The sequence below is a fragment of the Capricornis sumatraensis genome, chromosome 19 (genome assembly GCF_032405125.1).
Source record: "Capricornis sumatraensis isolate serow.1 chromosome 19, serow.2, whole genome shotgun sequence".
Lineage (NCBI taxonomy): Eukaryota > Metazoa > Chordata > Mammalia > Artiodactyla > Bovidae > Capricornis > Capricornis sumatraensis.
Window position 1 is genome coordinate 68001523 of NC_091087.1, and position 14448 is coordinate 68015970.

Here is a 14448-nt window from a genome sequence, read left to right on the forward strand (position 1 = left end):
AATCGGCCACAGGGCCCAGCTCCCGGCTTCTGGGCAGCTCTGTGGCCAGCCCACGTTGGTGGGAGGTTGTTTATCAACAAGCCTGAAAGATGGCCCAAGACGAGCTCTGAGGCTCCTCTGAACACCTCCCTGCACACTGAGTCACTGCACGGCCCGCTCAGTGGGCAGCCAGGTACCCCTGCCGGTTCCTCCCCCAAGTCCTGGCGGAGACGGTGGACCTTACAAAGCCTTCCTGTTCTCGAGCTACCACTGGCCCGTGCAACAGGCAAGTGACAAAACCAGAACCGCTCCCGCCAGCTCCTGGTCAAGGGCCACTGTGTCAGCATCATCTCCTGGGATCCCCAAACTTGGAGAAGAGGCCCACTTCACAGATTAAGAGACTGAGGCTCCAAGGCAGGCGAGGGAGTAGATAAACTAGGAGCCTTGGATTATACATCCCTCTACGGCACATAAAATAGATAAGCAAGGACCGACTGTAGAGCACAGGGAACTATATTCAATATCTTATAATAACCTATAATGGAAAAGAATCTAAAAAATAATTATGTATACCTGAATCATATATATATGATATATATGATGAAACTGAATCACTTTACTGTACACTTAAAACTAACACCATATTGTAAATTAGTTATACTTTAATTTTTTTAAATGGTTTTAAAAATCCAGAAAAAATAAAGAGACTGGGGCCCCAGAAGGTGGTATAAGAAATAACCCAGTTTACCCAGTTCAACAGGGATGGAGCTGGGATTTAAACCCCTTCGAGGTGACTTGTTGGCCAGACGTGCCTACCCAGACTTCCCCACCAGACCTCAAGGACTGGGGTCTTGCTTTGGAATCAGATTCTTTCACAAAGTACTGGTCCCCTTAGAGGAAGATAAAACAATGAGACCGCTGACATCTTGACTACTGAATGGCCTTCAGGGTAGTCAGACCCCTCCCCCTTCAGATCCATCACGGAAGAAGAGAAACTCTCCTTTGATGCCCACCTCCCCCTCCCCATTAGTTGCCCAAATTCTTCCTCTTCCACTCAGTACTGACCCCCATTTTCTTCTAGAGCTGTAGGGCTCCCCTTCCAACGTTTAAGCTATTCTGATGCTATTATTTATGTACTCATTGGAAAGGACCCTGATGCTGGGAAAGACTGAGGTCAGGAGGAGAAGGGGGTGATGGAGGATGAGATGGTTGGATGGCATCACTGACTCAATGGCATGAGTTTGAGCAAACTCAAGGAGATAGTGAAGGACAGGGAAGCCTGGCAAGCTGCAGTCCACGGGGTTGCAAAGAGTCAGACACGACTGAGCCACTGACACTTTCACTTTCAACTTAAGTCCAAAACCAGCCTTTTGACTCTGTTTCTAAGAACCATATTCCTGCCTTTATCTTCCCCATCTTCATAAGTGGTACCACCCAGTTACCCCCAGAAAAATCTTTGATGCTTCCCTCTTCCTCATTCACCAGGTTCTCCTGGTTCTACCTCCAAACAGCATCTCAAATCCATCCTCACTTTGGTTCCTCTTCCAGCCTTAAACCCTTCCAGCCACACAGGAGCTAGGGTGACCTTCCCAAATGTTTAAAACCCTTTGGTGGCTTCTTGTTTCTGGGGGATGTGCCATCCTGACACTGCTTAAGGAATGAAGGAGCTGCTACTCCAGCTGCTGAGGTGCTGCTCAGTTAAAGCCCTTCTTCACCCAAGATCATGCCATCTTCCGGGGAATCCTTCATCCAATGGCTGAGAGAAGGAGGGAAGCCCAGCCCTCCTGCCCCAACTCAGAGAGCTCTGAAGGGTCATCCCATCCAGGAATTTTCACGGGTCTGGGGAGGCTTCTCTTAAGACTCCTGGTAGCTCACTTCTCCCTTTGTCCAATCCTTCCTCCTTCCTTTCAGTTTTGCAGGTCCTGCGACCTGCAATGCCCTAGACCTGGGAAACTCTGAACTCTATCAGCTGTTGTGCCAGGCTCTGTCTCGGCTGGCCCTGGCACTGTTCACCTCCTCTCCAGCGGTTCAACTTTCTATGCTTGCTTCTTAGCTCCTCACGCACATCAGGCTGTTGCAGCCTCAGGACCTTTGCTTATGCCGTTCCTTCTGCCTATACAGAGTTCCTCCGACTCTACAATCGGTTTCTCTTCTTTTTCCCAGTTTTCCCCCTGCCTCCCTGACCTCCCTCAGTATGAACCCTCACACCCTCTCTATTTTGTGGAACACTACATCCTGAGCTATTTCTTTCTAGAACTTGCCACAGTTACAATCACAAGTGGTTTTCTCTGTCTGCTGGTCTGTCAAGGATGACCCTGAGTCTTGCAGAAAAGGTGAAAATTCTCTTTAGCATTCAGTTCGCCTATACACAGAGTTTTACAGCACAGAGAAGCATCCCCAGTTAGGGGGACCAACATGATCTATGTTAAAGATAAGCACGCACAACATCAACTCTGTCTCCATTAAAAATATATGAGCACTCCTGGTTTTTAAGGAATGAACGTGCAAGCATGCTTAGTCATGTCCCACTCTTTGCAACCCCGAGGACTCTAGCCCACCAGGCTACTCTGTCCATGAAATTTTCCAGGCAAGAATACTGGAGTGGGTTGCCATTTCCTACTCCAGGGTTTTTAAGGAAAAGGAATGTATTGGCTTGGCCAAAATGTTCATTAGGGAACATCTTATGGAAAAACCTCCCTAAACTTTGGCCAACCTGATACTTCATGCCCCTATTTTTCGCAAGGCATGTGGATCAGTTAGGCATCTGGGTTGACTGGCCCTTCCCCAAAGATTACACAGAGAAAAGTCATAAAACTGGGAAACGCTACATCAACATACACACATTCATCTTATCCTGTGAACATCTATATAATGTGATGTTGACAGTTTTCACGCACATGTGTGATCTTTAGGACGGCTCTCAAAGTAGTCAGGGCACCTTCTCAGATGAAGAAACCGAGGGTCAGAGTGTGCCCAGGACAGTCTGGGTCCTCCAGTTCTCTTCTGGGAGTCTGACAAGTGGACAGCCTCCCTGTCTGTACCCACTCTCTCAGATCTAAAACTGTTTTCCTGTATTATTTATCTGGTTTTGGTTGTGCTGGATCTTAGCGGTCATGCGTGGCTTTTCACTAGCTGCAGTGAGCAGAGACCCCTCTCTGGCTGCGGTGCGCAGGCCTCTCATCGCAGTGGCCTCTCCCGTTGCGCAGCGTGGGCCCTCGGCGCTCGGGCTTCAGTAGCTGCAGCACGTGGTCTCAGGCTGCGGAGCACAGACTCAACAGTTGTGGCACATGGGCCCAGCTGCTCTGAGGCATGTGGGATCCTCCCAGAGTAGGCCTCGGACCCATGTAACCTGCATTGGCAAGCATCTACTCTACTACCAGGGAAGTTCTTCTAAAACTGTTTAATTTCCTTCTCTGCTCAAACCAAGAGCCTTTCCCTAAAGGCCACCTGCACAGGGCCTGCCCCAGGGTAGGACTTCTGAGATCTCACAGAAAGAATAAGTAAATGGGGTAGAACAGAGGTAAGGGTTAGAATTGGGTTTTCTGACTCCAAGTTCCAAGTGAGTCTTCCACAAATACATCTGTGTACCTGGGTGTTTATGATATGCATGTGGGTCCTTTCATCTACAGTGTTTTTCTCAGCTTGCCTGCCATCCAAACTCCTATTCCTCTCTCAAAACCCAGCTCAAATATCCCTCCACCATGAATTTTCCCAGCTCGTCGTTGAGCAGAATTAAATCCTTTCAGTCTTGACACTCAGACGGAAGTTTGGCACTTCGTTGCCACTTTGCATTCTGCAAAGGATGGTCCCCAGGTATCTGTCTGTCTTTGTCCTCAGCCAGACCAAGAGCTGATTATGGGATCAGTGAGGGCTTTGTTCATCTCTGTCTCTCCAGTGCCCACAAAGGACCTGGCACCCACACGTAGTTTGGAACATATAAGTTGATATAGAGGCAAGCTGTTGATATTCTTGTATATAAATATTGTGTCATCCCAGAAGTTTATTTGGGTTTTTCCATGAGATGTTGCAGAAAACTCAAATGAATTTTCTGGCCAACACAATAAATAGGTTTTTGAAGTCATTCAGCAAATATTTGTTAAGCACATGAGCCCTGTTATAGGAGTTGTGAACAAGACTTTAATCAAAAGCAATAAACCCTTTGCTGGATGCAGCTCACATTCTGGTGAGAGAAAGAGGAAGTGAAAGATAAACAGATGAATTTAACCAGGTGATGATAACCACTGTAACAAACCGTGAAGCCAGCCAAGTGGAAGGGGGATATTTCAGGGAGGGGCTCTGTGATAAGGGTGGGTGTGTGAGGACTACACAGACCTGAGGGAGTGAGTGTGCAGGTCCCAAGGAGAAGGGCGCTCCAGCCAGAGAGACTGGCCAGTGCAAAGGTCCTGAGGTAGGAGACGAAGTGGCTTATTCAAGACAGAGTGAGGAAAGAACTTCCCTGTCTTCCAATGCAGGGGGTGTGGGTTCCACCGCTGGTTGGAGAGCTAAGATCTCATATGCCTCCTGGCCAAAAAACCAAAACAAAAGAGAAGCAATATTGTATCAAGTTCATATAAAGACTTCAAGAAATAGTCCTCTTAAAAAAAAGAAAACAGAGCAAGGATGCCAGGGAGCAGGCAGAGGCAGTGAGAGGGACGCTCAGAAATGCAGCAGGGGGCGGGCCACCGTGGCCTTGAGGACCTCTATCAAATCTTCATGTCCTCCTGGGCCTGAGACAGGACACACCATGGTCCGACTTCGGCTTTCCAACACACAGGAGCATAGCCAGCGCTCTCCGGCCAGGCCCCTTCCAAGTGCTGTCCTGGGAAGCTTCCTGAATGCTAGCACGTGCCAGGCCTGGGCTGTGTTAGCTTCCGGGATCTTCCCAGCTTCCCTAAGAGGAGGGTCTGGTGGGCCCACTGCCCAGTTAAGAGAACCTGATCTCCTCGAGCAAGGCCAACGTGGGGAGGGAGAGTTTTCCGTGAATTTTCTTTAACATTCCTGGTCCACGGCACCCCTGTCCTGGCAGAGTTTCTCTGCAGGGTGACCGGTGTCCAGAGCCCTTGGCTTCTAAATGGCCCTGAACGCAGGCCAGGGCAGTGCCTGTGGCTGTCTGAATGCCCAGGACACACAGGTGGGCAGCTGTCTCTCCAGTAGATTTCTGGGTCTTTGGGCTTTGGTAAACCTACATGGAGGATTTTCTTTTCATCCCCCTGACATCAGGACCCCTTACTCTGACCCCACCCCTCCTGCCCTCCCACCCCCGGTGCTACAGTTGGGTTCTCTCCAACCGTGACGCTTGCCACACTTGGCTGCAAGTGTCTCTTGCACACCTGCCTTGTCCGTGTGACCGTGAACAACCCAGGGTGGACACTGAGCCATCCTCTCTGCCTCTGGCTCCCAGCTTGCACCTGGCCCCAGGGAGCTGCTCCCCAAGTGTTTGCAGAACAGGAGGGAACATGACCAGACCTGTGCTCACAAAGGAGCAAAGGTTAGAGTGGGATTTGAGTGACAGATGGACTTGAAGCGGAGACAGAGGACTGGGACGTGATTTCTAGCGAATGCTCACAGGTGGGCGAGTCCAGATGTATTAGGTCCATAGGACACCCCTGTCAGCTGGAACAAGACCCAGGTCGAGGCTGGCTCCAGGCGAAATAGCAGGACCAACAAGGAGCCTGTGCATTCCAAACAGTTGGGCCGGTGAAGTGACAAAATCTAAGTGCTTCTGGAATATTCATCTCACCCAAGGATAGACTGAAAGGAGAAAATTCAGAAAGCAAGGAGATTGGTTTGGGGTTCTTTGCGCAGAATTATTCATTGCAGGAGTGTTTAAAACTCAGATGGGAAGGAATGCTCGGGCAGGGGTGAAGCGCACTAGCTGGACAGAAATGAGAGCACTGCCTTTCATCCCGGCGGGAAGTTGCGCCGTGGTGTTTTCCTTTCTTTATCTGCAGTGGAGACAGTCAGAGAGACGCCGGATGTTGTAAGGACTGAGTGGGGACCCCCACCCCAGATGCTTAGCATATAGTTGTCATTCGTAGAGATGTGCTGGGTGAAATATACCAGTCTTTGACCTTGAAGAAGCTGCTGGATGTGACTAGAAAGGAAAAGAGACCAGTGACTCCAAGGTTTAGCTGCTGAAGAGCTGGAAAGTGACATTGAATGTCACGGTGGGAGCATGACCTATGTGTCCCCAACCTCGAACTCCAGCTCATCCTTTCCTTGAATCTGCTTTGAGCGTCTTCTGAGCCCACCATACCTGCCTGGGGTCCCTCCATGTTAGCATTAAGGACAATCCCAGGGAAGGTCATCTGACCACCCAGCTGGCCGGGCTACCTTCTGTTTGTGGACTGCAGCCCTGGGTCTTCCACTGGCCTCCTCTTTGTGCCTTAAGATGGTATCTGTTGTAATGACTTAAAATTTTTTTTTTATTTATTGTTTGCATTGGGTCTCAGCTGCAGCCTGCGGGTTTAGTTGCTCTGCAGCATGTGGGATCTTGGTTTCCCTACCAAGGATCAGACCTGCGTACCCTGCATTGGAAAGCAGATTCTTAACCACTGATGGTCACTGGACCACCAGGGAAATCCCTTATTGTAATAAATCACTTTAAATTGGTTACAATAATTGTTTTAAACCTGTTAAAATAATTTTAGGGGCTTCCCAGGTGGCATCAGTGGTAAAGAACCCACGTGCCAATGCAGGAGACGCTAGAGATGTGAATTCCATCCCCGTCAGGAAGATCCCCTGGAGAAGGGCATGGCAACCCACTCCAGTATTCTTGCCTGGAGAATCCCATGGACAGAGGAGCCTGGCGGGCTACAGTCCATGGGGTCACAGAGTAGGACACAACTGAGCACATTAAAAGTCAGTTTTATTAATTAATGTGTATTAAGTTCACAAACAGTCTGAACAAAGCCTTTCACAATCCACTGCGTGATTCTCGATCAGAATACGGACTACAGGAATTCTGAAGCATTCTTTACTCTTCTGATATAATGATCAGAGGATTATGATTTCTATGGTTTATGAAATGGGGGCTAATTATTTTTAGTAAACATGGGCGTACATTAATTTTATGACCTTTAAGGGATGGGTTACCTATACTTATCTTGGATATCTGTGAAGATGTCTCCGTGTCAGCCGTGTCAGCTAGTATTTGTGACTTCTATCTGTTGCTTTTGTGGATGCCTACACTGATACCCCCAAGGTCCCAGTACCCAGGGGACTTTCACCCCGAGCGGCTCACGCCAGGCCCTGCCGCCACTGTCAGGCTCCTCCTGTATTCTCCACGTTCCAGCAGTCCGCGGTCCCTTCCTCCACGTGGGGTTCCTGCATCCTGTCCTCAGAATTCAGGCTCCCACACCCCACAGCCCCAGAGGCAGAAGGAAATCCTGTCTTCCCCGGAAATCCACTTCCCTTTTGGCATTGCAAGCAAGTGACAGTGGGAGCATCCATTTTTTTTTTTTTTTTTTAGAAAACTTTTCATCACACACATGGGGTGGGGCCCCCAAGGCCTTGGGGCCACAGGGCCACTTACTCGGCCCTCTCTAGTGCCTGTGACACACTGACAGTCCCGGCCATGTGGCCCTGCCATACACACGCCACTTCCCACAGTCCATCCTCGGCATGAGATGAAGCCACGTCCGGGCCTGCGAGCCCCACCTCCGGGCAGGACTGGTGTCATCATCTCTTGGGGGTACCCCTGTGCTGGAGCAGGTGGACATCTCCTGAGACCAGATGCTTCTCAGAAACAGTCCTGTCTAAATGCACAGCAAAGGGAGGAAAAACTAACCGCCCTCTGTGGCTGGGAGGGCTGGCAGGTGAGACCCCGATTTACGTTACTAACCAGGAAGCACTGGGATTTGGGGAACTTCCTCTGGTCAAAATCTACCCCAAAATGATGGCAGGCATCCTCAGGAGTTTATAGTCTCAAATCTTTCCTGACACGAAAGGTCCTTCCCCAGAGATAGATTCCAGCTTCCTCCCCAAAATACACATTTGCTTCACGGAGTGTTCCTTAAAAAAAAACCCCACAAAACCTGCCTCCACAAGTTTAAGACGTCCAGCAATGTGAGCAAACCGCTGGCAAGTTCACGAGTGCAGTTTGTCCCCACTGAGATGTCATTATCAGAAAAAGGAGACACGGTGAAAAGGCCAGATTCTGAAGACAAAGGGGATGTTTTCTGCTCCAGACACTCCAGGTTCACGGTCACATCAAGAAACAGAAGCAGAGCATCCGAGAGGCAGGACTGGGGTTTGGGGAGGACTAGGGCCTGAGATTTGGGGGTCACTCCCCAAAAGCGGGAATCAAGCCCTGGTGTGGAGGCATTCTCCTGCCGTCAGGGAGGGAGCTTAAGAGCACCTTCATTTTTAGGAGCTAAAATAAAAAGTATTTGGCATTTGGCCCAAGGCTCTTGAGGTCTGACTCTCAAAGAAAGCCTGAAATTTCTGTCTGAACATGAGGTCCCGAATGGTTCAACTTGGCATCTGCAGATGTACATCAAAAACGGACTTCAGAACTGCCGGGGGGATTAGGGAAAGTGCATCTGATCTTACTCAGCTCTGCATACCACATGAGTCAAGCTTTCTGCGCTTGCTGTTTGCTTAATGGGGTCCACAGTGATGGGTTCTTGGCAACACACCTTTCATGATTAAAATTCAAAAGGAGGCATTCAAGTCAGCTCCCAGGAAATTTGCTGCAGAACCCCAGGCATTCAGGTCCCCAGTGTGAGCAGACCAAGTCATCACTCAGTGTCCATCAATGCCCGGCGAGGCTTGTGGGGCTCAGTGACGCCAAAATATGTTTCCAGGGTGGGTTGACCATTATACCATTCTTGGGCAGGATTGCAGGCCTTTCCAGATGTTGCCAAAGTAGAGATGGAGATGGGAGCTGAGTAATCGCTTGCCAGCCCCTAAGTGCAAAGCAGTTTTCATTTCAAAATCCCAGTTTGCTTCCTCCATCTGAAAGACTCATTTTTTCAGCAGTCCAGCCAATGATATCATCATCAGAGCGGGGGTTATATAATTTAAGGCCACCACGCTTCCACGGTGCTTCCCAGAACAGAAAACATCTCCAAAGACAGCTCTCGCCCTCAGAAAGCCCAGCTGAAGTTGTGATACCTTTCATTTTGCCTGAGTAAGTAAATGAGCATCTTTTTTTCCTCTCTCTTACGAAAGTAAAATAGAAGATCCATACCTCAGAAGAATGTTTCCTTTTACAGCTTATACTGGCAAGAGTTTTCAACTTTCTTTGGATGTATTTTTTAAACATAATTTTAAATCAATTTAAGAGACCTGTATCCCATGCCTCCTTTGGGTTTTAGCTGCTTTTCCGGAAGAGAGGAGAAAGGACGTTTGAAATAGGAGATTATTTCCAGCAGCTCTTTACTGCAAACTCACATGTAACATGTAGAGGCTGAATACAGCCGTCAGAGCCCCGTGTGGACTCTGACCAGTTACAGTCTACGAATTCTGATTATAAAAGTCAAATTGGTCTCCAAGGATCACTTACAAAATTTCATAACACTAATAGCTGTTTGGGTTATTTGTGGATTGAAAACAGCTTCTTATATTGAACAAGGTATTTTATGTCAGGTAAATATGGGGGGGAAGGGAGATAACTTCACATGTTCAACTTTATAAGAAATGTTGTGTGTTGGTTACTTTGTTAAAATGGTGATAGCCAGAAACAAACATATGAACATTTTACAATGTTATAAAATATTAGACAAAATAAGCCTACTTCTCTACAAAGAAAAATTGTGTTATCTGGCCATTTGTGGTGGAACATGATCAAGGTTTTATGATTCTCTAAATTAGATGAAGCCTTCTTGAAAATTCTAAAAAGGAAAATATAATGAATATTAAATATCTGTTTACTATTCATAAAATATTTAAACTTTTATTTTTTATGAAAATTGTCCTTTGAAAATATGAGTCTAATATTATATAGATATTCAAAGATAAGGATTACATCGTGTAAAAAAAATTGAACAATTTTTTGAAGTTTTGATTCTAGTCCATTTTCCCTTAATTTAAACGTTTGAGGAAATCAAAAGGAAATGGAAGAGAAAAATGCATGAAACTCAGGAATAGTTTTGCTAAGTGATATGCTATGATGTTATTTTTCAAAACTGCTTTTTGCTGAATTAATAGACGAAAATTAAAGAGAAATTCAAAATAAAAAAACAGTATCTTATGATGTCACTGGGTTGACATCCTTTAATATCTGTGTCTGTATTTCAAATGCCTTTATCATCACCTCACTGTTGAAACGGGGATTAATTTGAAGAAGGCTATTTTGTTAAAGAAGCAGCGCATGCCGATGTTTTCTTGTGGGGAACTCAGAAAATACCAGAGGGAAATTACAGAATAAGTCATCTCTAACATACTTGCCCAGTATCACTTGTGAGTTTTTCAAATAGGATCAAATATGACTAATAATATCAATAGCTGCTGGATTCTGACCACATACTATGTACCAGGCAAATATCAGAGCTAAAACTCGGAGCAAACAAAAGAAGATTTCTGCTCTCTGGCCAACTTTACATAAACATGAGCAGCAGCTGGTAAAGGCCTCCCGAAAATAAGCTCGGCTTGAGCAGACTCACGTTGTGGCTGCCGCGGCCGCAGACACAGCCGGGTCCCCTGGGATGGGGGGGTTGTCTGCTGAGCCAGCCAGACTCAGGCTGAAGTAAGAGGTCTCTGCAGGCGGCGCAGGTGACAACCCCTGGTTTTCTGGGCAGGGTGAGGCCTTGCCCCATGTATTAGTATCCAAATGGGGTTGGAACAAATTAGCACAAACTCAGGGGGCGCCAGTGGTAAAGAGCGCGCCTGCCAATGGCAAGAGACGTAAGAGGCGCAGGTTCGATCCCTGGGTCAGGATGACTCCCTGGAGAAGGGCATGGCAACCCACTCCAGCATTCTTGCCTGGAGAATCCTATGGACAGAGGAGCCTGGTGGGCTACAGTCCAGGGGATCGCAAAGAGTCGGACATGACTAAAGCAACTGAGCACGCACGCACAGTGCCTTGAAACAGCACAAAATTATCTTACTGTTCCGGAGGTCAGAACTTTAAAGTCAGCTGTGATGAACTCAAGTCAAGGTGTTGGCAGGGCTGGGCTCCCTCTGGAGGCTTTTTCCAGCTTCTAGAGGCGGCCTGTGTTCTTAGCCTGTGGCCCCTTCTCCATCTTCATAGCATCTTCTAATCTCTTTCTGACTCTGACCCCCTCCCCCACCTCCCTGTTTCGCTTATAAATGGAACCACTTTCATCTGTGATGACATCAAGCCCACCTCCAAAATCCAGCATCTTCTCCCCATCTCAAGGTTCTTAATCCCATCTGCAAAGTCCCTTCCTCCATGTAGGGGACATATCTGCAGGTCCCAAGGACCAGGACATGAACATCTTTGGGGACTGTTGTTCTGCCAACCCCACATCCCTGGGGTTTGGCCCCAGCTTTGGTCTGGCGGTGCCTGGGCAGCTCCTGCTTCTTGCTACCCTGTGGTCCCCGAGGAGCACACAGGAGCCGGGCCCCATGCACTGCTCCCCAAGGCCCCGCTTCCCTGCCCTGTCCCACACTTCAGAGGGGACTGAGCCTCCTGTCTCACATGTTCAAGGTGACCTGGAGGAGGAAGGGGAGAGAAGCTAAGCAGAGCGATCAGGGGGTTCTCTCAGTGCCCACAACAAACCCCTTCGCTCCTTCCAGCTCCTTCTTAAGCCTCTCTGGGGTGAAGACTCTGAGGCTGGAGACGAATGAGAATCCCGCTGCCAAGAAGCCAGGCCTCCTGGAGCTCAGCTTTCCAAATTTAGTTGCTTAGTTTCCTAGTGTGCTGGGTGCCAGGTAACCCTTGAACTGGTCCACAGCTCTCAAAAAGCAGAAAGGGGCTCTCTTGATACTTTCTAACCTAGTGTTCCAACAGCAGAGTAGCCCACGTGAAGGAGAGACTGCTTACACTGGACGGACCAGGATACTTATCATCATCATTAGTAGTACTGTTATTGCTACTGTACTCATGGCTGTGATTATTGTTGTTGTGCGGTTTATCACTATTCAAGGCTCGTATTGGATGCTTTGCAACCTGCAAGGGGATTCTACAGGCTGGATCTCATTCAATCCTCACCACGACGCTTCGTAATAATTGCTGTTACTCCCATTCTACAGATGAACAAACTGAGGCTCAGAGAAGTTACCTGGCTTGCCCCAAATCACAGTTTGGGGGCCCCAGGACCTAAGCCCAGGCTCCCTGACCCCAGGTGTGTTCTCTTTATGGTCACAGCACACTGGGTGAAAGAGGCCTGGACTCTGAGCTGAGCCTGGAAGAAGAGCCGTGCATAAAACAGACTGGCTCCCATCACTGGGTGAACGTGGGCAAGTCACTTCTCTTTACCTCTATTTGCTCATCTGTACAATGGGCACAAAGACAGCCGTCCTCCTCCCAGGCAAGTTGTCAGGATTGGGCTACCTAAAGCCCAGCACAGCCCGCAGATCACCAGTGTGGCTGCCAGTGAAGGGTCAGGTCAGGTGCCGGGGGCTCACTCTGCACCCCAGTGTCTGAGGAGACTGGGGATGTGGTGATATGCGGGCTTTCCATAGCACATAGAGCTTCCTCAGCATGCACAGAGAAGCGCACAGGGAGGAATGGCATGACACCCAGTGGCGGTTTTAGGAGGCAGCTCCCACCCGGGTGTGTAGTACAAGGGGGCTGGAGGTGGGAGCCTGTGCTCACCACGTTCCTGAGAAGTCAGGTTTCCTGGGTGTGTTGCTTTCCTGTGGCTACAATAGCACATCACTATAAAACACTTACAATGATTGTATTATATTGATGGAGTTATAAAGCAGTTCAATCAAAAGCTATTTTCAAAAAATATGCATATTTAATTACATTGGGTCGGTCAGAAAGTTCTTTCAGGTTACAGAAAAACTCAAAACTTTTTGGCCAATGCAATATATATGTGCATGCATGCATGTCGCTCCAGTTGTATATGTATATGTATATATACATCCACCAGTGAATTAGTTATATTATATTAATATAGTTATAAAGTGCTTGCGTGCGTGCTCAGTAGCTTCAGTTGTGTCTGACTCCATGTGACCCTGTGGACTGTAGCCCGCCAGGCTCCTCTGTCCATGGGATTCTCCAGGCAAGAATACTGGAGTGGGTAGCCATGCCCTCCTCCAGGGGATCTCCCTGACCTGGGACTGAGCCCACATCTCCTACATTGCAAGTGGGTTCTTTACCACCTGAGGCACCAGAGAAGCCAGTTATAAAGTAGTTCTAATTGAAAACTATCTTCAGGGACTTTCCTGGTGATCCAGTGGCTATGACTTCATGCTCTCAATGCAGACATCCCAGGTTCAATCTCTGGCCGGGGAACTGGATCCCAGATGCCACAGCTGAGACTTGGCACAGCCAAATTTAAAAAGAAAAAAAAAAACACCTATTTTCAAAAAAATTATGTATTAAACTATGTATGTATGAATGTATATGCATATACACACACACCCCAACAAATTGCTTATAAATATTATATTGATGGAGTTATAAAGTAGTTCTAGTAAATGTTTTTCCCTCCAAAATCTAAATACATGCAAAAATATAATAGCAAAATGAAACATTTTCTTTATGTTAAACATTACAAAATATTTTAAGCAAGATAATTAGTTTGGGTACATATCCATGTGCTACAATCAGTTTCTTAGGCTTGTACCTGACTCTCACACGTCACTGGCATTTTCAAAAGAATGTATTTTTCTTTCAGTATGGTCTTATTATTTTGAATAGTCCCATATGATTGCCTGAAATATTTCTTCAAATTTTATGGTTAATAAATTGAAATTAAGCACCTTCAATTGTCTCTTCTCTTGGGCCAGAATACATTTAATGAAGATGGTCTCCCTGCAGGTGTTGAGGTATCTGACAAACTGAGCAAATTCTGCCAAGCAGAGGCTATTCTCAAGTCTGATACTTTGCATATGGAATTATATAAGTATTTCAACCCAGATATTTTCACAGATGCTGTCTTTTTGCCTTAATTTGAGCTCCTTCAACAAATATTTTTAGCACATTAGACTCTTCAAATAAGTTGTAGCTACTTAAAAGTTTTGAAGGCTTTGTCAAATTCAGATACAGCAAATTATGGGCTTTCTTATTTCATCTCATTTTTGTACAGAATATGAACTTCCCCAATTGAAAAGATTCTTCCCACAAACTGAGATATTCCAAAGCTCATTATATAACTCAAAAATTAAATTTTCTGTGTCATTTGACCTCTCCTCACTTAGTTTGATCATTTTCTCCTTTCCTCCTTTGGCTATAAATTTCAATTATTTTCTGCATAAAGCTTTATTTTCAATAACTACGCTCTGCTAAAAGCTCTAGAAGCTGTTGTTTGGTGCTCCATTCCTCACTGATTTAGAACAAATTCAGCAAAAATTCTCAACTCTGCTATAACAAATAGTTTAATAACATTT